Source organism: Salmo salar, chromosome ssa15 (assembly GCF_905237065.1).
Source record: "Salmo salar chromosome ssa15, Ssal_v3.1, whole genome shotgun sequence".
NCBI classification, from domain to species: Eukaryota; Metazoa; Chordata; class Actinopteri; order Salmoniformes; family Salmonidae; genus Salmo; species Salmo salar.
The window spans coordinates 43,933,891-43,961,327 of record NC_059456.1 but is presented as its reverse complement, the minus strand read 5'-3'; the positions used below and the strand labels follow the sequence as shown (position 1 = coordinate 43,961,327).

Below are 27,437 nucleotides of genomic sequence, written 5' to 3'. Positions count from 1 at the left end.
ATCTGCCTCTCTGTCGACGTCTTCACTTCCTACTCTCCGGTAGGACTCCCAAGAAGCTCAGCACCTCGCCAAAGAAGCTAGTCCATTGTTCTGCCATCTCAGGGAATTCAGGGAGGTCAGGTGGACGTTAAGTACCCAGCAATTAGTATTCAAAAGTTCTACCCGGGTGTGTGTAGTATGATCGGTGTCCAAAAATGCCGATTACCAATTGTTATGAAAACTTTAAAATCGGCCCTAATTAAAAATCGGTCAACCTCATATATAAGGTCGACCGATTAATCGGAATGGGCGATTAATTAGGGCCGAGGAGACTGCGTGGCAGGCTGACTACCTGTTATGCGAGTGCAGCAAGGGGCCAAGGTAACATGAATTTCTTTTAACTAGGGAAATTGTGTCACTTCTAGGGTATATGCAGCAGTTTGGGCCGCCTGGCTCGTTGCGAACTGTGTGAAGACTATTTCTTCCTAACATAGACAGCCAACTTCTCCAAACGGGGGATGATTTAACAAAAGCGCATTTGCAAAAAAAGCACAATCGTTGCACGAATGTATATACACACACATACATATATTAAATCTCACACACACACACACACACACGTTCATATGTTTGGGGTCACTTAGAAATGTCCTTGTTTTTAAAAGAAAAGCAAATTTTTTCCCCATTAAAATGCGAGAAATTGCCAAGAAACTGAAGATCTCATACAACGCTGTTTACTACTCCCTTCACAGAACAGCACAAACTGGCTCTAACCAGAATAGAAAGAGGACTGGGAGGCCCCGGTACACAACTGAGCCAGAGGACAAGTACATTAGTGTGTCTAGTTTGAGAAACAGACGGCTCACAAGTCCTCAACTGGCAGCTTCATTAAATACTACCCGCAAAACACCAGTCTCAACGTCAACAGTGAAGAGGCGACTCCGGGATGCTGGCCCTCTAGGCAGAGTTGCAAAGAAAACCCATATCTCAGACTGGCCAATAAAAACAAAAGATTAAGATGGGCAAAAGAACAGACACTGGAGAGAGGAACACTGCCTAGAAGGCCAGCATCCCAAAGTCGCCTCTTCACTGTTGACGTTGAGACTGGTGTTTTGCGGGTAGTATTTAACGAAGCTGCCAGTTGAGGACTTGAGGCGTTCCTCAACGTAGCCTATCTGAAATCTTTCCAGCTCTCTCCCTTTTGATAACCATTCCACATGAAAGGGTTAAAAAAATAATAATAATAATAATAATAATAATAATAACCATTCTCTGATCCGGTGGAAAAGTCATAAAATAGGACTACCTGATTACTTCTTATCCCTTGCGCAAATAGCCTACAGCTTTGTCTGTCTGTCCGGAGCTCACTGGCGCAGGAAACTGAGGGCCCAGAATATTTTATGCAACTTTGCGAGCACGGGCTTCAGGGCTGGACCAAGTTAATAGTTGATACCGTTTTTCAAGTTCCGTGCAGACAGGCCATGGGTAGCCAATGTGATTTATAGGATATTTATTTTTAATTAGGATATTTTCTACCTGCGGGCTGCAATGTGTTTTTATTTGTTGGCTTTAATGGTTTGTTTCCCTCAATCTACACACAATACCAAATAATAACAAAGCAAAACCAGGTTTTTAGAAATACCTTATTTAAATAAGTATTCAGACCCTTTGTAACGTGACTCGAAATTGAGCTCGTGCATCCTGTTTCCATTGATCATCCTTGAGATGTTTCTACAACTTGGAGTCCACCTGTAGCAAATTCAATTGATTGGACATGATTTGGAAAGGCATACACCTGTCTATATAAAAAAAGGTCACACAGTTGACAGTGCATTTCAGAGCACAAATCAGCCATGAGGTCAAAGGAATTGTCTGTACAGCTCTGAGACAGGAGATTGTGTCGAGGTACAGATCTGGGGAAGGGTACCAAAACATTTCTGCAGCATTGAAGGTCCCCAAGAACACAGTGGCCTCCATCAATCTTAAATGGAAGAAGTTTGGAACCACCAAGACTCTTCCTAGAGCTGGCCGTCTGGCCAAACTGAGCAATCGGGGGAGAAGGGTCTTGGTCAGGGAGGTGACCAAGATTCCGATGCTCACTCTGAGAGCTCGAGAGTTCCTCTATGGAGATGGGAGAACCTTCCAGAAGGACAACCATCTCTGGCCAGACGGAAGCCACTCAGTAAAAAGAGCGCTCAGGACCGCAGACTGTGGTGAAAGTTCACCTTCCAACAGGACAACGAAACTAAGCACACAGCCAAGACAATGCAGGAATGACTTCGGGACAAGTCTCTGAATGTCCTTGAGGGGCCCAGCCAGAGCCTGGACTTGAACCTGATCGAACATCTCTGGAGAGACCTGGAAATAGCTGTGCAGTGACGCTCCCCATCCAAACTGACAGAGCTTGAGAATGGGAGAAACTCTCCAAATACCAGTGTGCCCAGCTTGTAGCGTCATATCCAAGAAGATTCGAGGCTGTAATCGCTGCCGAAGGTGCTTCAACAAAGTACTGAATAGAGGGTCTGAATACTTATGCAGATGTGATGTTTCTTTATAAATGTGCAAATATTTCTAAAAACTTGTTTTTGCTTTGTTATTAGGGAGTATTGTGTGTAGATTGATGAGGAATTTGTTTTATTTAATCAATTTTAGAGTAAGGCTGTAATGTAACAAAATGTGGAAAAAGTCAAGGGGTCTGAATACTTATTTCGTATTTTATTAGGATCTCCATTAGCTATTGCAAAAGCAGCAGCTACTCTTCCTGGGGTCCACACAAAACATGAAACATAATACAGAACATCAATAGACAAGAACAGCTCAAGGACAGTACTACATACATTTTTAAAAAGGCACACGTAGCCTAGATATCAATCCATACACACAAACTATCTAGGTCAAATAGGGGAGAGGCGTTGTGCCATGAGGTGTTACTTTATCTGTTTTTTTTAAACCAGGTTTGCGGTTTATTTGAGCAATATGAGATGGAAGGAAGTTCCATGCAATAAGGGCTCTATATAATACTGTGTGCTTTCTTGATTTTTTTCTGGATTTGGGGACTGTGAAAAGACCCCTGGTGGCATGTCTGGTGGGATAAGTATCATTTAATTAACAAGTATTAGGATACTAAAAGAAAAGCAAGAGTCAGAAAGAGATGGACATGGCATAGCACAAACCCTTTGTTTTTATGGTGTATTGAGCATTTGTAGAAATAAAATGGAACCAACAGTGAGGCTGGTCTTCACATTTGTTTATTTGAAGAAACAGTCTTGTCAGGCCAACACTAGTCACAATGCAGAGGGATGAGCTCTGCATTAAGCCGCAGCTAGCAGCATTCTAGTCTGGAGCAGAGGTTACATAATTTACAGCAGGATAAATAAATGCTCAAAGGAACGTACTTATATTGATCAAAATGTGTCCAACACGGAATACCTTTCTAATTAACAAATGTCCATAATGTAGGGTCTCCTATTGGAACTGACATGTAATTGACCCCCAACTCAAGCAGCCTACATTGTTTTCCTTTGTTCATCACCATTCTAGTTGTGCTAGTAGCAATATAGTCATGTAAGCGATGTACCTAAAGCAAAGGGCATGTGTTGAACCAATGGATAACACAAGGAGTTATCTTGTTCTGGGATGCCGCCTCTGAAAAGGGCCGACTGCAGCTGGAATAACACACAGGTCCGGTTTCATGGAGAGCGGCCCTGACTCTCTCTGGGCTTCTGCTCTGCAGTGTGAGGGGCAACTAACGATCCGGGAGGGGGGGGGGTAAAGTTCCATTGAGTAAAGTCTGATATGTGCCCTGCCTCTGAACCAAGTACACTTAACCACTAAACTATGTGGGGGTGTGCATCATGTGTGGGGGGTTCTACATAAAAGCCCAGTTGTCCCATTCCAAACCAAAAGGAGTGGTGAATTCAGGGATGGGCCGTATCCACAAATTCCATCAATACAGCCCCCCTAATTTGGGACCATCGTGATCACAAATTAAAAGCTTGGCGTAGAGAGGGTTGTGTTAAGAGGGGTGGGAAGGCCTAAGGGCCTTGTAATTTCCGCCTGGCATCACTCCGGACACCCCACGAGGAGCCTTGCCACGCATTTTGTCCTGTAATCTACCCTGAATGCCACTGAACAACTGGAGCTGTGAAAAAAAAGGGCCGCTATCTCGCCAAGGCAGGGAGCACCGCTTTTTAAATCTGGGATCCAAAATAAAAGGAGAAAAGCAACTGCTCCTCCTGTTCGTGGTCAAAATAGCATTTTATTCCATGCAGCTGTCTTTTGAACTTCAAAAGAAAGATAAAGTGAGAATGGGAAAGAGGGAGCGATTGAGAGTGGGAAATATGAGTAGAAGAGAGGGGAGGGAGCTTGTGTATTTAACTTTCAGAGGATCCCAGTCTATTTGCATTGGTGGTCACCTCAAAAGGTTTTAGGCTTTCCTGATTGTCCTCTCCAACTCAGAGGACAGCCTTGGCAAAATCTGGATTCTGCTATCTGATATAGGGACGTGAAATACTTTCCAGTTTAACTGCTTAATCTAAATAATTAACAAGGTTGTTATTGAATTTGTTCTCAATGACTTACCTGGCTAAATAAAGGATGAAATCAAAATCAAATCAAAGAACCAATTCTAAGCTGGGAAGGTACATCAACCACACAAAACATACTTAGTGCCTGTCTGGCTCGCACATTATGTTTCAAAAGAGACGTCCTTCCATGGGAGCTTTGCTTGATGTGTTGTGCGTGTTGTGCATTAAGGAATTCCAAACTTTTAATGGGAGAAAGGAAAGAGCAAGGCAAAGGGCTGCAGCTGTTGGGGAACGTGCTTGCACTGGATTTATGGAATTTGGGGGTTAACAGTTCTGGTTTAGGGCCTAACTTGTTGATCCCCCCCAGATGTGCCTCAATGCTATGAAGAGCTCAAGCAACCATTGCTGATTTGTGGAGAGAATGAGAGAGGGCAGACAAAGAGACTATCATAACATGTACTTGATCCTCAGCCAGATCTCAATTAAGAATTAATGGGAATTTAGGCCTATGCATATCCTGAGAGATATAATAAAGCAATAAGGCCGAGGAGGTGTGGTATATGGCCAATATACCATGGCTAAGGGCTGTTCTTATGCACAATGCAACGCAGAGTACCTGATACAGCCCTTAGCCGTGGTATATTGGCCATATATTCCAACCCCAGAGGTGCCTTATTGCTATTATAAACTGGTTACCAAAGTAATTAGAGTAGTAAAAATAAATGGTTTTGTCATACCCGTGGTATACGGTCTGATATACCTCGGCTGTCAGCCAATCAGCATTCAGGGCTCGAACCACCCAGTTTATAATCAAGTATTGGCCATAGTAGGAAATTGATCTAATGGCATGACTCCTTTTTTGACTAGACAGACATGGGCTATCAAAATTGTACTTTAGGAGGCTAAAACAATATGGCTGTATACATGTCATGTGACGATAAAACAAGTTTCTGGGTGTAAAAGCTCACTGACAGAGTGGCCACTGATTGATGCTGTCTCGATGGCCTCTTGGCTTGACCACTAAATACCACCATGCAAATGCTCTCTGTTCCAATTCCTACTCTAACATGCAGACCACACCACTTGCGTCATGTGCGCGAGCATTGCAAAAAACATGAACACATACATGTTCATACACATACATGCAGTATATACCCACGTGGGTGATTGAAAAATGAACTAAGGTCCACACTCCGGTAGGTTGTGGTAATGCTGTGAAGTTTGTTGCCAACCGCCATATAAAGTCCAAAGAAGAAAAAGAAGCCTTAAGGATGGAGGAAAGACGACGAGAAACTAATTCAGTTTACCGTTTTATCTGTGGATTAATTGTCGGAGTTGAGGAACTTGTGCATTTCAGGTAAAATAACAACCCAATGTTTATATACCAGGACAAATTAGCTAGCAACAGCAAGCTAGCTAGCTACATTTCCATAAAATGTTTAATGCTTTTTGACCTGTCCCCAAATTAATATAATTGGTTCACAGTTTGTTTTGATATTTCAACCTGCATGTCCTGATCGCTTCTGGTGTGGGTTAACAAAATCAATGTGTGCGCGTCCGGTTTGGTCAGCATGTCACACACACACACACACACGTCCTGCACCAGAGGACAGACGCCTCACGTTGTGCCTCTGTTTTAACAACACGTTTGGCACAATTGTAGTTGAAGGGTTAAAGCGGGTGAGGGGACAGGGTGGGAAAAAAACACATGCTACCGTTCAAAAGTTTGGGGTCACTTAAAAACTCTCTTGGGTATGTGGGTCGTGACCGTCCCACCTGCGGGACACACTATTCAACAGCCAGTGAAATAGCAGGGCGCCAAATCCAAAAGGACAAAAATCTAAATTCAAATTTCTCAAACATAGAACTATTATATCCCATTTTAAAGATAAGATTCTCGTTAATCCAACCACATTGTCCGATTTCAAAAAGGCTTTACGGAGAAAGCATAGCATTAGATTATGTTAGCACATCACCTTGACAAGAAAAACCAAAACAGCCATTTTCCAAGCAAGGAGAGGCGTCACAAAAACCATAAATACAGCAAAAATTAAGCACTAACCTTTGATGATCTTCATCAGATGGCACTCATAGGACTTCATGTTACACAATACATGTATGTTTTGCTCGATAAAGTTCATATTTATATCCAAAAAACCCATTTTACATTGGCCCGTAATGTTCAGAAATGTTTTTCCTTCAAAAACTTCCGGTGAATGAGCACATCAAATTTATAGAAATACTCATCATAAATGTTGATAAAATTTTAACTGTTATTCAAAGAAGTATAGATAAACATCTCCTTAATGCAACCGCTGTGACAGATTTCAAAAAAGCTTCACGGGGAAAGCACACTGCAATAATCTGAGTACGGCGCTCAGAAAACAACATCAGGCAATACAGATACCCGCCATTTTGGAGTCATCTAAAATCATAAATAACATTATAAATATTCACTTACCTTTGATGATCTTCATCAGAATGCACTCCCAGGAATCCCAGGTCCACAATAAAATTTTTTTTAATTATTTTAACTAGGCAAGTCAGTTAAGAACAAATTCTTACTTTCAATGACGGCCTAGGAACGGTGGGTTAACTGCCTTGTTCAAGGGCAGAACGACAGATTTTTACCTTGTCAGCTCGGGGATTCAATCTTGCAACCTTACGGTTAACTAGTCCAACGCTCCAACCACCTGCCTTACATTGCGCTCCACGAGGAGCCTGCCTGTTACGCAAATGCAGTAAGACGACAAGGTAAGTTGCTAGCTAGCATTAAACTTATCTTATAAAAAACAATCAATCATAATCACTAGTTAACTACACATGGTTGATGATATTACTAGTTTATCTAGCGTGTCCTGCATTGCATATAATCGATGCGGTGCCTGTTCATTTCTCGTGTAATTTCGTGTACCTAACCATAAACATCAATGCCTTTCTTAAAATCAATACACAAGTATATCTTTTTAAACCTGCATATTTAGCTAAAAGAAATCCAGGTTAGCAGGCAATATTAACCAGGTGAAATTGTGTCACTTCTCTTGCGTTCATTGCACGCAGAGTCAGGGTATATGCAACAGTTTGGGCCGCCTGGCTCGTTGCAAACTAATTTGCCTGAATTTTCCGTAATTATGACATAACATTGAAGGTTGTGCAATGTAACAGGAATATTTAGACATATGGATGCCACCCGTTAGATAAAATACGGAACGGTTCCGTATTTCACTGAAAGAATAAACGTTTTGTTTTCAAGATGATAGTTTCCGGATTTGACCATATTAATGACCAAAGGCTTGTATTTCTGTGTGTTATTATGTTATAATTAAGTCTATGATTTGATATTTGATAGAGCAGTCTGACTGAGCGATGGTAGGCACCAGCAGGCTTGTAAGCATTCATTCAAACAGCACTTTCGTGCGTTGTGCCAGCAGCTCTTCGCAATGCTTCAAGCATTGCGCCGTTTATGACTTCAAACCCATCAACTCCCGAGATTAGGCTGGTGTAACCGATGTGAAATGGCTAGCTAGTTAGCGGGGTGCGCGCTAATAGCGTTTCAAACGTCACTCGCTCTGAGACTTGGAGTAGTTGTTCCCCTTGCTCTGCACGGGTAACGCTGCTTCGAGGGTGGCTGTTGTTGATGTGTTCCTGGTTCGAGCCCAGGTAGGAACGAGGAGAGGGACGGAAGCTATACCGTTACACTAGCAATACAAATGTGCCTATAAGAACATCCAATAGTCAAAGGTATATGAAATACAAATCGTATAGAGAGAAATAGTCCTATAATAACTACAACCTAAAACTTCTTACCTGGGAATATTGAAGACTCATGTTAAAAGGAACCACCAGCTTTCATATGTTCCCATGTTCTGAGCAAGGCACTTAAACGTTAGCTTTCTTACATGGCACATATTGCACTTTTACTTTCTTCAACACTTTGTTTTTGCATTATTTAAACCAAATTGAACATGTTTAATTATTTGAGGCTAAATTGATTTTATTGATGTATTCTATTAAGTTAAAATAAGTGTTCATTCAGTATTGTTGTAATTGTCATTATTATTATTATTATTATTAAATATTTTATTTGTATATATTTTTTCTTTTTCTTTCTTAAACCGGCCGATTAATCGGTATCGCCTTTTTTTTGGTCCTCCAATAAATCGGGATCGGCGCTGAAAAATCATAGTCGGTCAACCTCAAGTCTCAACATCAACAGTGACGAGGCAACTCCGGGATGCTGGCCTTCTAGGCAGAGTTCCTCTGTCCAGTGTCTGTTCTTTTGCCCATCTAAATATTTTATTTTTATTGGCCAGTTTGAGATATGGCTTTTTCTTTGCAACTCTGCCTAGAAGGCCAGCATCCCGGAGTCACTGCTTCACTGTTGACGTCGAGACTGGTGTTTTGCGGGTACTATTTAATCAAGCTGCTTATCGGGTCATTCCATGTCATTTCAGCAAGCCTTGACACCCACCATCTCAGATTGTTCTGAAATGGTTTCTGCAGTTAGACAAGATAAGAATTCCTGTATCATTATTTTGTTTAACTATAATTTCATTGTTTAAGTTTATTGATTGCACCCATATTGCCCATTTTAATTGATTGGATTCATATAATATTAAATATAGTACCCAACATCCGATTTGGACTAGACTTCTTCCCAACAATGATTAAAACATAAGGAATAAAAAATTTTTTAAAGGCAAGCCACAGACGGATCCCCCAAACCAATCCTATCCCAATGGCCAGTGTCAGTTCTCTATGTCTGAAAAATAGTATGAAGCTGTGGCTTGGAGTATTGTTTCTTCATACTAATGTTGTGGAAAACTCTATCCAAAGAGTAGGAAGAGATTATGGGAGAATAATAATGAACCTTTAATCAAGCAGCTGCAGGGGAGATCAGGGAAGACACTCACAGCGGAGATGGTTGCATGTCCCTCATATATCGGGAGGTGATAATACAATTATATTGTTTACATAAGTTAGTTTATACAAGAAACAGTTCCAGAACACAATGGCCTTAAACTGCATTTCTTAGACAGCCCCCTCATCACAGAACATAAACATTGAAAAATTACAACAGCTTACCTTTCCCTTTCCCCAAATGTTGCCACCACACTATGTAATGTATTCCCAGTGAACCTAGTGACTGTTTAGGAACAATCTGAGATGGTGTCAAAATCCTCTTTCTTGAGCTCCTTTGAGGTGGAACAACCCAAGCTCAAAGTGTGTCACGTTTAAATCTGAAAAACAAGAGGCAATGAGGTGATAGTAAATATACTGTCTCTTCTTCATAACTTCTACTTCACCAGATTCACAAGACAAAAATCAAGACTTTAATAATTTGGGGACAGCTGGTCACAAAATTCTGCATGTTTTGTTTTTATGAGGGAGAGAGGTGGAGGAAAGGATATTGGGAGGATGTTGACGAGGCCACCTGCTGTGTAATAGGATAAGTCTCTGATGTACTACACACAGAAGTGCATACACAATTATGCCTCGCAGAAGGGCTGGGCAGTATACCAAATTTTACGATATACTGGTATTGATGTATGGACCGGTTTTGGGGGTTTTACTTGACCTTCTATAAACGGTATTTGAATGTTTGGTTTGTTAAATGTGATACACCGTGTGTAATGTCAATTTTTATAGTTTACTCCTCGCTACTTCAGTCATCTCTCCGCTCTCGCTCTTCATGCCGCTTTCTTTCCACAGACCTAGCCCCGCACCTCAAGGAACACATTTGTTGGTCCTCGACCACAAGATACTTGCGTTCAGTATGTATGGTTAATGCAGCACATGCAACAAATGTTGATGACGACGATGCGGTTTTCACTTTGCTTCTTAATATAAATCCACTAGAGCTCTATAATTACACTATTAGTTTGTGTTTATTACATCTTCAAATGGCTAGTTTGTCTTTTCTTAGCAAGTTGGGCCTAAATCGTGTTAACTGCTAATCGCTAGTTAGCTGGCTAGCTAGCTAATAAATGTACTGAGTCAGAGCAAACTGGCTATACAGCCTGATAATACCAGCGATGGTGTAGACCTAAATCAGCATGTGGTTTGTGCAACGGTATCTTCTAAAGAGGAATTGGCGAAGCATCAATATGTTTGCTACATGAAGCAGCTAAGAGAAAACATTCAAATGTAGCCAAAGATTATAGGGTTCCCTGCCACAATAACTCCTCCCTGGCATTTTTCCATTCATTGTCATGTCAAACACTGTATTCAAAGTGTCCACTATTATATTCCAACTAGAAGTCGACCGATTAATCGGAATGGACGATTAATTAGGGCCGATTATAAAGTTTTCATAACAAATCGGTAATCTGCATTTTTGGACACCGATTGTGGCCGATTACATTGCACTCCACGAGGAGACTGCATGGCAGGCTGACTACCTGTTACGCGAGTGCAGCAAGAAGCCAAGGTAAGTTGCTAGCTAGCATTAAACGTATCTTATAAAAAACAAATCTTAACATAATCATTAGTTAAACTAGTAATATCAACCATGTGTAGTTATCTAGCTTGTCCTGCGTTGCATATAAATCGATGCAGTGCCTGTTAATTTATCATTGAATCACAGCCTACTTCGCCAAACGGGTGATGATTTAACAAGCGCATTCGCGAAAGAAGTACTGTCGTTGCACCAATGTGTACCTAACCATAAACATCAATGCCTTTCTTAAAATCAATACACAAGTATATATTTTTAAACCTGCATATTTAGTTAATATTGCCTGCTAATATGAATTTCTTTTAACTAGGGAAATTGTGTCACTTCTCTTGCGTTCCGTGCAAGCAGTCAGGGTATATGCAGCAGTTTGGGCCGCCTGGCTCGTTGCGAACTGTGTGAAGGCCATTTATTCCTAACAAAGACCGTAAATAATTTTCCAGAATTGTACATAATTATGTCATAACATTGAAGGTTGTGCAATGTAACAGCAATATTTAGACTTAAGGGATGCCACCAGTTAAATAAAATACGGAACGGTTCCGTATTTCACTGAAAGAATAAACATTTTGTTTTTGAAATTATAGTTTCCGGATTTGACAATATTAATGACCTAAAGCTCGTATTTCTGTGTGTTATTATGTTATAACTAAGTCTATGATTTGATAGAGCAGTCTGACTGAGCAGTGGTAGGCAGCAACAGGCTCGTAAGCATTCATCCAAACAGCACTTTCGTGCGTTTGCCAGCAGCTTTTCGCTGTGCTTCAAGCATTGAGCTGTTTATGACTTCAAGCCTATCAACTCCCGAGATTAGGCTGGTGTAACCGATGTGAAATGGCTAGCTAGTTAGCGGGGTTCGCGCTAATAGCGTTTCAATCGGTGACGTCACTCGCTCTGAGACCTTGAAGTCGTTTTTGTGGAGCGATGGGTGACGATGCTTCGAGGGTGGCTGTTGTCAATGTGTTCCTGGTTCGAGCCCAGGTAGGGGTGAGGAGAGGGACGGAAGCTATACTGGTACACTGGCAATACTATAGTGCCTATAAGAACATCCAATAATCAAAGGTATATGAAATACAAATGGTAATGAGAGAAACAGTGCTATAATAACTACAACTTAAAAGTATCATCACATTTCAAAAGGTGTAACCAAGAAAAGGATCCCGCACTGTAAAATAAACAGCAATGGTAGAGAAATGAGGGAAGGAACACATGATTCTGAAAGAGAAAGGCAGAGAAGGATAAAGACCTATATAGAAGAGAGGAGGATGAAATAAAAAAGTAAATGGGGAAAGTGAGGTGGGTTAATAGAGGTCTTGCCTACTACACTGAACAAAAATGTTAAACACAACAATTTCAAAGATTTTACTGAGTTACAGTTAATATAAGGAAATCAGTCAACTGAAAAAAAATTCATTAGGCCCTTATCTATGGATTTCACATGACTGGGAATACAGATATACAAACACTTTTCCCGCATGCCAGTGGCCTTTTATTGTACCCAGCACAAGATCCACCTGTGTAATGGCCATACTGTTTAATCAGCTTCTTGATATTCCACACCTGTCAGGTGGATGCATTATCTTGGCAAAGATCTTTTTTGAGAAATAAGCTTTTTTGTGCGTATGGACAATTTCTGCAATCTTTAATTTCAGCTCACGAAACATGGGAACAACACTTTACATGTTGCGTTTATATTTTTGTTCAGTATATTTACTTAAAGCCATTTCTACTTTTTCAGTTTAAAAACCAGGAAAAGGTTTTAATTTGGACAAGGTTGTCTAAAATAGGGAAACCACTCCACTGCCCATTGTGCCCCCTACTGCTGGTCAGGTGTATTTATATGAATAATAGGTATGCTGTGCAATTAATAGATTTTAATTTCACATGAAAGCAATGGTTCGTTTTTAAGGTTAGGGAAAAGTGCAGTGAATAGTGTCACTTTTAAGGATGTCAATATAAATGAATGTCTAATTTTTCTTTACCTTTATTTAACTTGGCAAGTCAGTTAAGAACAAATTTTTATTTTCAATGATGGCCTAGGAACAAATTCAAGGGCAGAACAACAGATTTTTACCTTGTCAATTTATTGTTGTTTGTAGTTTTGTCTTGCCTTTTAATCATTATATGCGTTACAGTTTTAACCATCGACCATTTTAACCAACTTTGGAAACAAGTGTTTTAATTAATACTTTCAAGCAGAGGTCGACCAATTAAATCGGCATGGCCGATTAATTAGGGCCGATTTCAAGTTTTTCATAAGAATCGGTAATCGGCATTTTTGGACGCCGATTACATTGCATTCCACGAGGAAACTGCGTGGCTGGCTGGCCACCTGTTACGCGAGTGCAACAAGGAGCCAAGGTACGTTGCTAGCTGGCATTAAACTTATCTTATAAAAAAACAATCAATCTTCACATAATCACTAGTTAACTACACATGGTTGATAATATTACTATGTTAACTAGCTTGTCCTGCGTTGCATATAATGAATGCGGTGCCTGTTAATTTATCATCACAGCCTACTTCGCCAAACGGGGGATGATCTAACAAAAGTGCATTCGTGAAAAAAAAGCACCATCGTTTCACGAATGTACCTAACCATAAACATCAATGCGTTTCTTAAAAACAATACACAGAAGTATATATTTTTTAAACCTGCATATTTAGTTAAAAGAAATTCATGTTTGCAGGCAATATTAACTAGGGAAATTGTGTCACCTCTCTTGCGTTCATTGCACGCAGAGTCAGGGTATATGCAACATTTTGGGCCATCTGGTTCGTTGCGAACTAATTTGCCAAATTTTACATAATTATGACATAACATTGAAGGTTGTGCAATGTAACAGCAATATTTAGACTTGGGGTTGTTGCCCATTTGATAAAATACGTAACGGTTCTGTATTTCACCGAAAGAAAAAACGTTTTTGTTTTCGAGATGATAGTTTCCGGATTCGACCATATTAATGACCAACGGCTCGTGTTTCTGTGTGTTAATATATTATAATTAAGTCCATGGTTTGATAGAGCAGTCTGACTGAGCGGTGGTAGGTGGCAGCAGGCTCGTAAGCGTTCATTCAAACTTTACCGTGTTTGCCAGCAGCTCTTAGCAATGCTTGCTTCACAGCACTGTTTATGACTTCAAGCCTATCAACTCCCGAGATTAGGCTGGCAATTCTAAAGTGTCTATAAGAACATACAATAGTCAAAGGTATATGAAATACAAATGGTATAGAGAGAAATAGTCGACGCGCCATAATTCCTATAATAACTACAACCCAAAACTTCTTAACTGGGAATATTGAACCACCAGCTTTCATATGTTCTCATGTTCTGAGCAAGGAACTTAAATGTTAGCTTTTTTATATGGCACATATTGCACTTTTACTTTCTTCTCCAACACTGTTTTTGCATTATTTAAACCAAATTGAGCATGTTTCATTATTTATTTGAGACTAAATAGATTTATTTATGTATACTGCTCAAAAAAATAAAGGGAACACTTAAACAACACATCCTAGATCTGAATGAAACAAATCATCTTATTAAATACTTTTTTCTTTACATAGTTGAATGTGCTGACAACAAAATCACACAAAAATAATCAATGGAAATCAAATTTATCAATCCATGGAGGTCTGGATTTGAAGTCACACTCAAAATTAAAGTGGAAAACCACACTACAGACTGATCCAACTTTGATGTAATGTCCTTAAAACAAGTCAAAATGAGGCTCAGTAGTGTGTGTGGCCTCCACGTGCCTGTATGACCTCCCTACAACGCCTGGGCATGCTCCTGATGAGGTGGCGGATGGTCTCCTGAGGGATCTCCTCCCAGACCTGGACTAAAGCATCCGCCAACTCCTGGACAGTCTGTGGTGCAACGTGGCGTTGGTGGATGGAGCGAGACATGATGTCCCAGATGTGCTCAATTGGATTCAGATCTGGGGAACGGGCGGGCCAGTCCATAGCATCAATGCCTTCCTCTTGCAGGAACTGCTGACACACTCCAGCCACATGAGGTCTAGCATTGTCTTGCATTAGGAGGAACCCATGGCCAACCGCACCAGCATATGGTCTCACAAGGGGTCTGAGGATCTCATCTCGGTACCTAATGGCAGTCAGGCTACCTCTGGCGAGCACATGGAGGGCTGTGAGGCCCCCCAAAGAAATGCCACCCCACACCATGACTGACCCACCGCCAAACCGGTCATGCTGGAGGATGTTGCAGGTAGCAGAACGTTCTCCACGGCGTCTCCAGACTCTGTCACGTCTGTCACGTGCTCAGTGTGAACCTGCTTTCATCTGTGAAGAGCACAGGGCGCCAGTGGCAAATTTGCCAATCTTGGTGTTCTCTGGCAAATGCCAAACGTCCTGCACGGTGTTGGGCTGTAAGCACAACCCCCACCTGTGGACGTCGGGCCCTTATACCACCCTCATGGAGTCTGTTTCTGACCGTTTGAGCAGACACATGCACATTTGTGGCCTGCTGGAGGTCATTTTGCAGGGCTCTGGCAGTGCTTCTCCTACCTCCACAAAGGCGGAGGTAGCGGTCCTGCTGCTGGGTTGTTGCCCTCCTACGGCCTCCTCCACGTCTCCTGATGTACTGGCCTGTCTCCTGGTAGCGCCTCCATGCTCTGGACACTACGCTGACAGACACAGCAAACCTTCTTGCCACAGCTCTCATTGATGTGCCACCCTGGATGAGCTGCACTACCTGAGCCACTTGTGTGGGTTGTAGACTCCGTCTCATGCTACCACTAGAGTGAAAGCACCGCCAGCATTCAAAAGTGACCAAAACATCAGCCAGGAAGCATAGGAACTGAGAAGTGGTCTGTGGTCCCCACCTGCAGAACCACTCCTTTATTGGGGGTGTCTTGCTAATTGCCTATAATTTCCAACTGTTGTCTATTCCATTTGCACAACAGCATGTGAAATTTATTGTCAATCAGTGTTGCTTCCTAAGTCGACAGTTTGATTTCACAGAAGTGTGATTGACTTGGAGTTAGATTGTGTTGTTTAAGTGTTCCCTTTATTTTTTGGAGCAGTGTATTATATTAAGTTAAAATAAGTGTTCATTCATTATTGTTGTAATTGTCATTATTATTTATATATAATAAAAATCGACGGTATCGGCCTTTTTTGGTCCTCCAATAATCGGTATCGGCGTTGAAAAATCATAATCGGCCAACCTCTACTTTCAAGTGATATCCTCTGGGTCCACATTGTATATTTTGTTGAATATGTCTGTTAACCAAAATAAACTCAATTCAATACTGTGTACTAATTTAGAACATACTGTTTAGTAAAAATGAATACACTAAGCAACAAATATCAGCATGCAAGGCTCATCCTACTGAGAATGCGTCATCTTATGCACAATTCTGTTGATTTCCACCTTTGTTCATTTTGGTACAGCGCGTCCCGTCAGCTGATTATCAGCTGTTGTCAAATGCATGTGAGTCTCGAAAGACGATTCTCTTCCTCAAAAGTGTGCATTAAATTATACTAGATGAAAACCCAAAATGACATCCTGGCATTTAAAGCATACAAAATGTTTGAAATTTCACATACAGTACCTTAACTTTTTTAGCATACCCATAATAGCTACTATTTAGAACGCAAGTACGGGTATTGGGACTCGACCATTGTCCTCATTCAGTTATAAGCTCCCTCAGGCTCAACAACATATCAGAACAAGAGTTTGTTGTCTGCTAGGTAGGTCACCATTTTGCTTGAGAGCAGTGCAAAGCAGGTAATGCTCCTCCAAACAGTTACAGATAATCCCCTGCTGACAACGGTCTGCTCGCCTCAACCCATTCCCTGACCTGCTGGAGACTACCATTGTGTTTGGTTTCTAAGGAAACACTCGTCAGAATGGATTACTGCTGCCCTCATCGACAGCACGTGTCAATTGTTGGTTCTTCATCTCTAAATAACATGACAAAAAACAAATGGAGTAAAGGCTAAATGCCCTCAGACTAGTTGTAGGAAAGGCTAATAATCTGAGAAGTAGTATGAAATGTCGCTGACGCAGCCCAGATTAACTGCTGCATCGAACATTGTCAACTGAAAGCTCTGGCACCATGAAAGCATCCCTTTCCGTGTGATCCCAGTGTAACCTGAATACAGCCTAAATTCCATAGCATTCTACCCAAGGCCAATATCTGCACTCCATCCTTTAGCTACAATTGTGTGACCTGGAGACAGACTTCGAACAGGGACTTCCTAGTTATGAAATGCATACACCAAGCCCCTTATCACCCCCATGGTCTTGTCACGGCTTCACTGGAGCCAGCTGACCCCCCCCCCCCCACCCGACCACCACTCTTTGTTTGCGCTGGGTGTTAGTGGTGCACGCCCTCTCCTCATCGCAAGGGCTCTGCAAGCTGTTCATTTGTGAATTATTTGTTCATTATCATGGTAATCTAGGCCTTGGTTCCGCTTCTGGCTTCTCTCTGGCTTCTCTGGCAGAGCAACTGTCGCTTGGGGACAAAGTGACACTTAAAACAGGCCATCGTTTGACACAGACTGCAGTGGAGAGGGAGTTGCTGCAACCCTCTTAAAAGGGGACTTTCAATGAAAAATATTTGTGCTTATAACCCTACAATTGAATGGTTGTGTCAATAGTGCTACATTGCTAGACTGTTGGAGTCACCCTAATCTCTTTAGCGAAGGCCCTCTGCATTCCATTTGTCACTTAAAATAAACATTTCATTTTACATTATCCTGTTCGGGAAGCCCAGTCGATTATGAGATGAGCTTTACAGACAGTTTACACACGGAAACTGCATTGTTTCCAAATCTGCATACTTGAGCACTCCACAGGGATGCCCGATTCAAGTCAAAAAGTTTTCTTGATTAAATACAATTCTTTATAAAAACGGCAGTCAGAGATAAAAGCTGGCACACATTTAACCCTTTAGGAAGTAGGCTACAGTCCATAAAGTATTTTGGATTAATTGTGAAACTGCTTAACTACATTCCTGGGACGTGGCCTACATTAAAGACGCTTAACATTTAAAAAGACTACCAAACTATTTTCCCTATTCAAAGAACTAAAACAGTCTAATATTTGTATGTGTTTTTGCAGGTCCTTGAAGTGCCTCCACTGAAGTGAAACCAGAGCGGGTGGCACAGTTACACCAGAACTAGAACATCCTGTGCCTTTGACTCAAGGACACATCTAAGAATTTCAGTGGCACAAAAAACTATTACATGGGTCACCCATTTCTACATCTCCAGTATATTTATAGTAGTATAAAGTAGAGTGCAGCTACAAGGGTTACTTCTCTTGGGAATATGTGAAGACTTTTGGGTGTGTTATTTGCATTTAACCAAGAAAGTGCATTACTAACATTAAAAAGCAGAAGAGTTGCAAGGAACATACATGACAGGTTGCAAGGAAACAAAGCAATGAGATCTTGTCCTATTGCCCTTTCACTTCACCCTCTTCAAGTTCATAGATACCTAGTAAGCCACACAAGCATGAACATCAGCATGTCTAAGCATGATATGATCAGAGGGGGCGGGTGGGGGGCTGGTCCTATATAGTCACAGGCTTAAAGGTGCACTATGCAGAAATCACTCTGCCATTTCCTGGTTGCAAAAATTCTAATAGTTTTCCTAATTTCAGTTTGTGTGATAAAATAAGCAACTAAAGTTTAGAAAATCATTGGACCATCTAAAACACTATGAAATATATTTTTCCTTACCAAAAATATTGTGTATTTTCAGCTGTTTGAAGGAGGCATACAAAACCAAAAGTAAGACATGAAAACGAAACTTAAGAACAGGAAGAATAGGGCACATAGAACAGTTCTACTGCTTCTTAGACTTGTTTTCAATGACAGATCTATAATTCACATTTTTATGTGAATTTTATCAGGTCGCCCAAAAAGGTTACATTTTGCAGATTTAAGAGAGTAAACTCAAAAGGCTGCTCATCTCCCCTTCTGGGTGAAGGAGAAAATGCTCTGAACTGCACGCCATTCTGTGCCCCATTTCAAGAGCTGTACACAGGTCGCTGGTGACGCAGCTCATTTTGGTCAGTGTAGCTAGTGTTCCACATCCTTTTTTCTTGTACTATTGACCACACTTGCAAAAAGTATTCCTCCTTCAAATCAAATGGCATGTCAAAATATTCCAAAGAACAGTGCCACTGACAGAAAACAAATTACAGGTAAACAACTGAGCAACTCTAGATAATAATTAAGAAAATACCACAAGCACATCCTGAACTGGAGACAAGTTGAGCAAACTATATATTTTTTCAGGGTTATTGTAAGACATGACAGAGTACATACAGTATCTTTACGCTGGTGCTGAATACCCAGGAATAGGGAATGGACAAAAACTGAAGGCCAGGTAATGAAAAGAAATACACATGGTACATCAGTTTTGAGATAATCACTGGGCTAGCCTACATGTGGACTTAATGGTTGCATAATCCACTTAATTCAAAACACCTCCAATCTTAATGGGAAACCAATCAGAAGGGGTCTGGTGGGGACAATCAGTTCAAGCGCTGAGCAAATGAATATCCCTTCATTTTCTATTTCACCATAAGAGTAAGCGGTAGACAGAAAGAAGATTTATGAGTGTTCAAACCTGCCGCCATGTTGCTCCCTTTACCCCGAAGACACATGAAATCTAGTGCTTTCCCGACAGAGCAAAGTTTTCAAATAAAAAAAAAGGGCCTCTTTTCCAGCATCAGTCATCGCACCAATAACTAGCGGAATACTGTAAATTTCAGGGCCCTGAATAGCAGCAGGGTTCAGGACAAGCCAAGGTAATCTGTGTTGCTGCTGAAGCACTTTTGGTAATTGGATGATGCCTCCTGTCTCGTCATTTTTCTGAAAATGGCTCGGAGAAACCCAATGACTATCAAACCAGACATATGGTGAAGATATCAAATCCTTCAAATGTGGGGGGGAAAGCCTTTTTTAACAAGGAAGGGCTTTTTGGAATCCAGGGGGAACAAATGGCCCCATGACCCTTATACTCCCTGTCCTCTTAACCCAAAGAGGCTGATTTCTTGTTTGAAGCTTACTCTCTGCACACGTAGTTCCCTGTGTCAGATGTTGCTCTCGCAAACAATGACGAACAAGACAATGCCTTGTCACAGGTAACAAAAGAAAGGTGAACAAACGGGTGTGGAAGCAAAGTAGAAAAAAGCATGGTGGCAAAACATGAGGCATCTCTTGCTGTTGATAGAGGGGATGGTCTTCCGATGGGAAAATCTAATGATAAAGGAATCTAACAGGCACGTACATTCTGACTGAGAAAACCTAACAAGTCATGGCTTCCAGGAGGAAACCACACATCCTACGCATTAAGAATTTACATTCAAAATGTACACGGAACAAAAATATACACTTGAAGTCAGAAGTTTACATACACTATGCATGTGTATGTAATGAGTCATTAAAACTCGTTTTTCAACCACTCCACAAATTTCTTGTTAACAAACTATAGTTTTGGCAAGTTGGTTAGGACATCTACTTTGTGCATGATACAAGTAATTTTTCCAACAATTGTTTACAGACACATTATTTCACTTATAATCCACTGTATCACAATTCCAGTGGGTCAGAAGTTTACATGCACTAAGTTGAGTGTGCCTTTAAAACATCTTGGAAAATTCCAGAAAATTATGTCATGGCTTTAGAAGCTTCTGATAAGCTAATTGACATAATTTGAGTCAATTGGAGGAGGTGTACCTGTGGATGTATTTCAAGGCCTACATTCATAATCAGTGCCTCTTTGCTTGACATCATAAGAAAATCTAAAGAAATCAGCCAAGACCTCAGAAAAACAATTGTAGACCTCCAAAAGTCTGGTTCATCCTTGGGAGCAATTTCCAAATGCCTTAAGGTACCGCGTTCATCTGTACAAACAATAGTGTGCAAGTATAAACACCATGGGCCCATGCAGCCGTCATACCGCTCAGGAAGGAGACGCGTTGTCTCCTACAGATTTACATTTACATTTTAGTCATTTAGCAGACGCTCTTATCCAGAGCAACTTACATTGCATACATTTTTTTTTTTCTTCCCCGTACTGATGAACGTACTTTGGTGCGAAAAGTGAAAATCAATCCCAGAACAACAGCAAAGGACCTTGTGAAGATGCTGGAGGAAACAGGTACAAAACTATCTATATCCACAGTAAAACGAGTCCTATATCAACATAACCTGAAAGGCTGCTCAGGAAGCAACTGCTCCAAAACTGCCATAGAAAAGCCAGACTATGGTTTGTAACTGCAGAGATCGTACTATTTGGAGAAATGTCCTCTGGTCTGATGAAAAAAAAATTGAAATGTTTGGCCATAATGACCATCTTTATGTTTGGAGGAAAAAGGGGGAGGCTTGCATGCCGAAGAACACCATCCCGACTGTGAAGCACAGGGATGGCAGCATAATGTTGTGGGGGTGCTTTGCTGCTTGAGGGACTGGTGCACTTAAGAAAATAGATGGCGTCATGAGGAAGGAAAATTATGTGGATATATTGAAGCAACATCTCAAGACATCAGTCATGAAGTTAAAGCTTGGTCGCAAATGGGTCTTCCAAATGAACAATGACCCCAAGCATACTTCCAAAGTTGTGGCAAAATGGCTTAAGGACAACAAAGTCAAGGTATTGGAGTGGCCATCACAAAGCCCTGACCTCATTCCTATAGAAAATGTGTGGGCAGAACTGAAAAAGTGTGTGCGAGCAAGGAGGCCTACAAACCTGACTCAGTTACACCAGCTATGTCAGGATGAATGGGCCAAAATTCACACAACTTATTGTGGGAAGCTTGTGGAAGGCTACCCGAATGCAACCAAATACTAATTGAGCGCATGTAAACTTCTGACCCACTGGGAATGTGATGAAAGAAATAAAAGCTGAACTAAATCATTCTCTCTATTATTATTCTGACATTTCACTTTCTTAAAATAAAGTGGTGATCCTAACTGACCTAAGACAGGGCATTTTTAATAGGATTAAATGTCAGGAATTGTGAAAATCTGAGTTTAAATGTAGTTGGCTAAGGTGTATGTAAACTTCCGACTTCAACTGTAAATGCAACATGTAAAGTGTTGGTCCCATGTTCCATGAGCTGAAATCAAAGATCATAGAAATGTTCCATATGCACAAAAACATATTTCAGATTTTGTGGACAAATCTGTTTACTTCCCTGTTAATGAGCATTTCTCCTTTGCCAAGATAATCCATCCACCTGATAGGTGTGGCATATCAAGAAGCTGATTAAACAGCATGATCATTACACAGGTGCACCTTATGCTGGGGGCAGTAAAAGGCCACTATAAAATGTGCAGTTTGGTCACACAACACAATGCTACAGATGTCTCAAGTATTCAGGGAGCGTGCAATTGGCAAGCTGACTGCAGAAATGTCCACCAGAGCTGTTGTCAGAGAATTGAATGTTCATTTCTCTACCACAAGTTGTCTCCAATGTCGTTTCAGAGAATTTGGCAATATGTCCAACTGACCTCACAACCACGTGTAACCACGCAAGCCCAGGACCTCAACGTCCGGCTTTTTCACCTGCGGGATCATTTGAAAACAGCCACCCTGACAGCTGATGAAACTAAGGGTTTACACAACTGAAAAATTATGCCATCGTAACTGACTTCAGTGGGCAAATGCTCACATTCGATGGCCACTGGCACGCTGGAGAAGTGTGCTATTTATGGATGAATCGTTCTCATTCTGAGAAATAAGCATCTTGTCATCAGGTAGGCAACTTGATTTCAATAATCTTAACAAAGTGAACAGGCTGTTGTTCAAACAGTTGGAGACTGACAGGAGGGTGTATTCATAACAGTTAAAACTGTTCTACCTTGTTAGCAAGTACATATCTAAAATGAACAGACTTTAAATATAAAGATTAGCCCGCTACTCACTAGCATGTGGGCTTGAGCTTATTAGAGGTCGACCGATTATGATTTTTCACCGCCGATACCGATTATTTGCGGACCAAAAAAGCCGATACCGATTTATCGGCCGATTTTTTTTTCTTTATGTGTAATAATGACAATTACAACAATACTGAATGAACACTTATTTTAACTTAATATAATACATCAATAAAATCAATTTAGCCTCAAATAAATAACAAAACATGTTCAATTTGGTTTAAATAATGCAAAAACAAAGTGTTGGAGAAGAAAGTAAAAGTGCAATATGTGCCATGTAAGAAAGCTAACGTTTAAGTGCCTTGCTCAGAACATGGGAACATATGAAAGCTGGTGGTTCCTTTTAACATGAGTCTTCAATATTCCCAGGTAAGAAGTTTTAGGTTGTAGTTATTATAAGACTATTTCTCTCTATACGATTTGTATTTCATATACCTTTGACTATTGGATGTTCTTATAGGCACTTTAGTATTGCTAGTGTAACAGTATAGCTTCCGTCCCTCTCCTCGCTCCTACCTGGGCTCGAACCAGGAACACATCGACAACAGCCACCCTGGAAGCAGCGTTACCCGTGCAGAGCAAGGGGAACAACTACTCCAAGTCTCAGAGCGAGTGACGTTTGAAACGCTATTAGCGCGCACCCGCTAACTAGCTATCCATTTCACATCGGTTACACCAGCCTAATCTTGAGAGTTGACAGGCTTGAAGTCCTAAACAGCGCAATGCATTGCGAAAGCTGCTGGCAAAACTCACAAAAGTGCTGTTTGAATGAATGCTTACGAGCCTGCTGGTGCCTACCACCGCTCAGTCAGACTGCTCTATCAAATCATAGACTTAATTATAACATAACACACAGAAATACGAGCCTTAGGTCATTAATATGGTCGAATCTGGAAACTATCATCTCCAAAACAAAACATTTTTTTCTTTCATTGAAATACGGAACCGGTCCGTATTTTATCTAACGGGTGGCATCCCTAACTCTAAATATTCCTGTTACATTGCACCACCTTCAATGGTATGTCATAATTACGTAAAATTCTGGCAAATTAGTTCGCAACGAGCCAGGCAATGAACGCAAGAGCAGTGACACAATCTCATGTTATCAGGCAAAAGTAACTAAATATGCAGGTTTAAAAATGTATACTTGTGTATTGATTTTAAAGAAAGGCATTGATGTTTATGGTTAGGTACATTGGTGCAACGACAGTGCTTTTTCGCAAATGCGCTTGTTAAATCATCACCCGTTTGTGGAAGTAGGCTGTGATTCGATGAGAAATTAACAGGCACCGCATCGATTATATGCAATGCAGGACATGTTAGATAAACTAGTAATATCATCAACCATGTGTAGTTAACTACTGATTATGTTACGATTGATAGTTTATAAGTTTAATGCTAGCTAGCAACTTACCTTGGCTTCTTGCTGCCCTCGCGTAACAGATAGTCAGCCTGCCATGCAGGCTCCTCGTGGAGAGCAATGTAAGGCAGGTGGTTAGAGCATTGGACTTGCAACCGGACGGTTGCAAAAACGACTCCCCCCTAAACAAGGCAGTTAACCCCCGTTCCTAGGCCGTCATTGAAAATAGAACGTGTTCTTAATCTGACTTGCCTAGTTAAATAAAGGTGTACATTTTTCTATTTTTTCTATTTATAAAAACAAAAAATATATTTTTTATTTATAATTTTAAAAAAGCAAAAAAAGTTAAAGTATAAAAAAAAAAAATATATATAATAATATATAATATATATATATATATATATATATATATATAAAAAAATAATAAAAATACAAACAAAACTAAAATCGGCCAAACATACCGATTGCTATGAAAATTTGAAATCGGCCCTAATTAAAAAAAAAAAAAATAAATAAAAAAATATTAAATTAAAAAATAAAACCATTAAAAATATTAAAAAAAATACCAAAAAATATTAAAAAAAATACAAATCGGCCATTCCGATTAATCGGTCGACCACTCCGAGTGGCGCACTGGTCTAAGGCATAGCATCACAGTGCTAGCTGCGCCACTAGAGATCCTGGTTCGAGTCCAGGCTCTGGCGCAGTCGGCCGCGACCGGGAGACCCATGGGGCGGCGCACAATTGGCCAAGCGTCGTTCGGGTTAGGGGAGGGTTTGGCCGGCAGGGATGTACTTGTTTACATGCACGTTGAATTGGTGTGGCTGGCTTCTGGGTTAAGCAGGCATTGTGTCAAGAAGCAGCGTCGTGTTTGAGTCGTGTTTCGGAGGACGCACGGCTCTCGATCTTCGCCTCTCCCGAGTCCGTACGGGAGTTGCAGCGTTGAGACAAGACTAACTACCAATTGGATACCATGAAATTGGGGAGAAAAAGGGGTGTAAAAAATAAATAAATGACAACAATTTTTATAAAAATAATGTTATAGACCGACTTGAAAGCCAGATCAGTGATTATTACAAAAAGCAGATTAAACTATACTGATAATATAATTTAAATTATTAGTGGATCTTATGGTTGTGGAAGGCTTCTATTTAGCCTAGGTATAATTTCACATGCAGAGTTTTGACCTTTAAAATTGTGCAACAAAGCTTATTTAGAGAACATACATACATACATCACATTATTATACATACATACACACACACACACACACATACACACATATATATATATATATAGTGAAATCGAGTTGAAAAATCTAGTTATGAGGCCATATCGCCCAGCCCTACCCCTCACTGCTTTCAATGAGATCCTAAAACCTTGTAAAAAAATAAATAATAATAAACAACTAACTCACATTTCAACACAACAGGGCTGAATGGCTTCCAAAATACCTAAAAACGACCATGCGACGCATTTCTTTTGGGACATGTGCTCTCACCATTCTGTGTGTAAGGAGAGTAATGCTACCTGAGTTTCTTTACAATTGGGGTGTCGCCGCAAGGCTATCTACTAGTGTTGTCAGGATTCCAGAATTGTGACTTTGATACCAGGCATTTTAGCCAAAAATCACCAAATGGCACTTGGTCCAAATAGAAACTCAGCTACTGCTCTGGCATCTTTTGAGTTTCGAGTAGCAAACTACATAATTGTAATGATTTATTTGAATGGTAAATCTATTGATAAATGGTAAATCAAGATGTAGCCTAGGCCTATCCACAATACAGGTGAACACATATTCAATAGGAGTGCATCCATTGGGTTAAAGCTTGTTTTGGCTGATTTCATGGAGCTACAGATAACCCAAAAATATATTTCCCGTTCCATTTGAGACTTATTTTATGATACTGATCAACAACTGCATAGAAGTAGCTTATTTTATAAAAATATGCGCTCTCTCTTTAACCAGTAATGACATCATTCATGAGGCAGTCAGTTTGCTGAGGCAACAGATAATCTTTGGGAGAGACATGAAAGAGACCGAATAAGTTCATTTTGGTGGTGTTCAGCTTCGAAATCAGCATATTTTGCATTATGGTTTGCATATTCAATCAGAAACAAAGTACTAGGGTAGTGAAGTGATGTTAGCTTTAGCTGTCAGCTAGCAAGGAAAGTTAACCTACAAAGCTGGAAGCTACCAGTGTCTTCTTCCATTAGTGCTGAGCAATTAACCGACATAACGTTTTTTTGTGGTGTTATTAACTACTAATTGACTGATGTCAGTCCATTTTGTGAGCCCAATGCGCTGTTTCTATAGAGAGAAATCAAATCCTTCATGAGATAAATCCTGTGAAGAACTACGTGGGATGCTGGGCTGAAGTGAGTTTTAATTAAGCGTAAGAACATGGTAATGAACTACAATGACCAAAATCCATTTTGCCTGTTTTTTCCGGCTGTCTGAGATGGATCTACTTTTACGCCTGCTATGTTAGACACACACAGACCACATGAGAGAGGAATGTAGACAACTATGAGAGGGAGACAGTTTGTGAAAGTATGCCTTATCTACTTTTAAGAACTAGTAAAATGATCGTCAGACAGCTCTGCAGCATGCTTAGCCAGGCTAGCCTAGCTAAGTAGGATGACTAAAGACAATAGCCTACAGTATGGGGAGAACAGAGAACATTGTCTGGCTGTTTGGCTGCCTCTGCCTGAGCAGAGATCAGATGATAAAGTAATCTAATAAAAATGAGTAAGTAATATAAATTGTATTATTTCTGAGTCATTTCCAATTTTTCTATTGATGTCTACCCAATGTGGACCTGACAGAGACAATGGAATATTTTCTGTTTTGGCAATTGAATGTTCACTATTTTTGGCTTTGGAATTTCCATTAAAAAGCTCTAAAATATTTCATAATGCATTTAATATGTTAAAAAAAAATACAATCAAAACCAAAAACCGTGATTATAATTTTTTATAAATGAACCAAACTCAAAAAGCACTTGTCGCTGATCACTATCTTCCATTGTAAAGTGTTGTAGTCTTCACGGACACTGTTTTGCAAACAGTACTTAACAGTTTCAACATACCTAAACTGAGTGGGGAGCCAACATGATGCAGCTCAGACTCCCAGTACAGGCTAGCAATGAGTAAGTGTGCACTTTGATAAGGGGTCGGCTGCGCTGATGGACAGGC

General features: G+C 40.5%; 1 protein-coding gene across 5 annotated transcripts in view; it reads right to left on the bottom strand.

Annotated features, from left to right (window-relative positions):
* LOC106571498 (disheveled-associated activator of morphogenesis 1) overlaps window positions 1–27,437 on the bottom strand; it is a 136,720-nt gene that overhangs the window by 93,994 nt on the left and 15,289 nt on the right. For 4 of the 5 annotated variants that reach the window (XM_014144661.2, XM_014144665.2, XM_045695770.1 and 1 more), the window contains exon 2: window positions 9,591–9,745. The exons of the other annotated variant lie outside the window; for it this stretch is intronic. The gene's annotated coding sequence lies outside the window, so the exon portion shown is untranslated. The remainder of the gene's footprint in view (window positions 1–9,590; window positions 9,746–27,437) is intronic. 5 annotated transcript variants of the gene reach the window in all.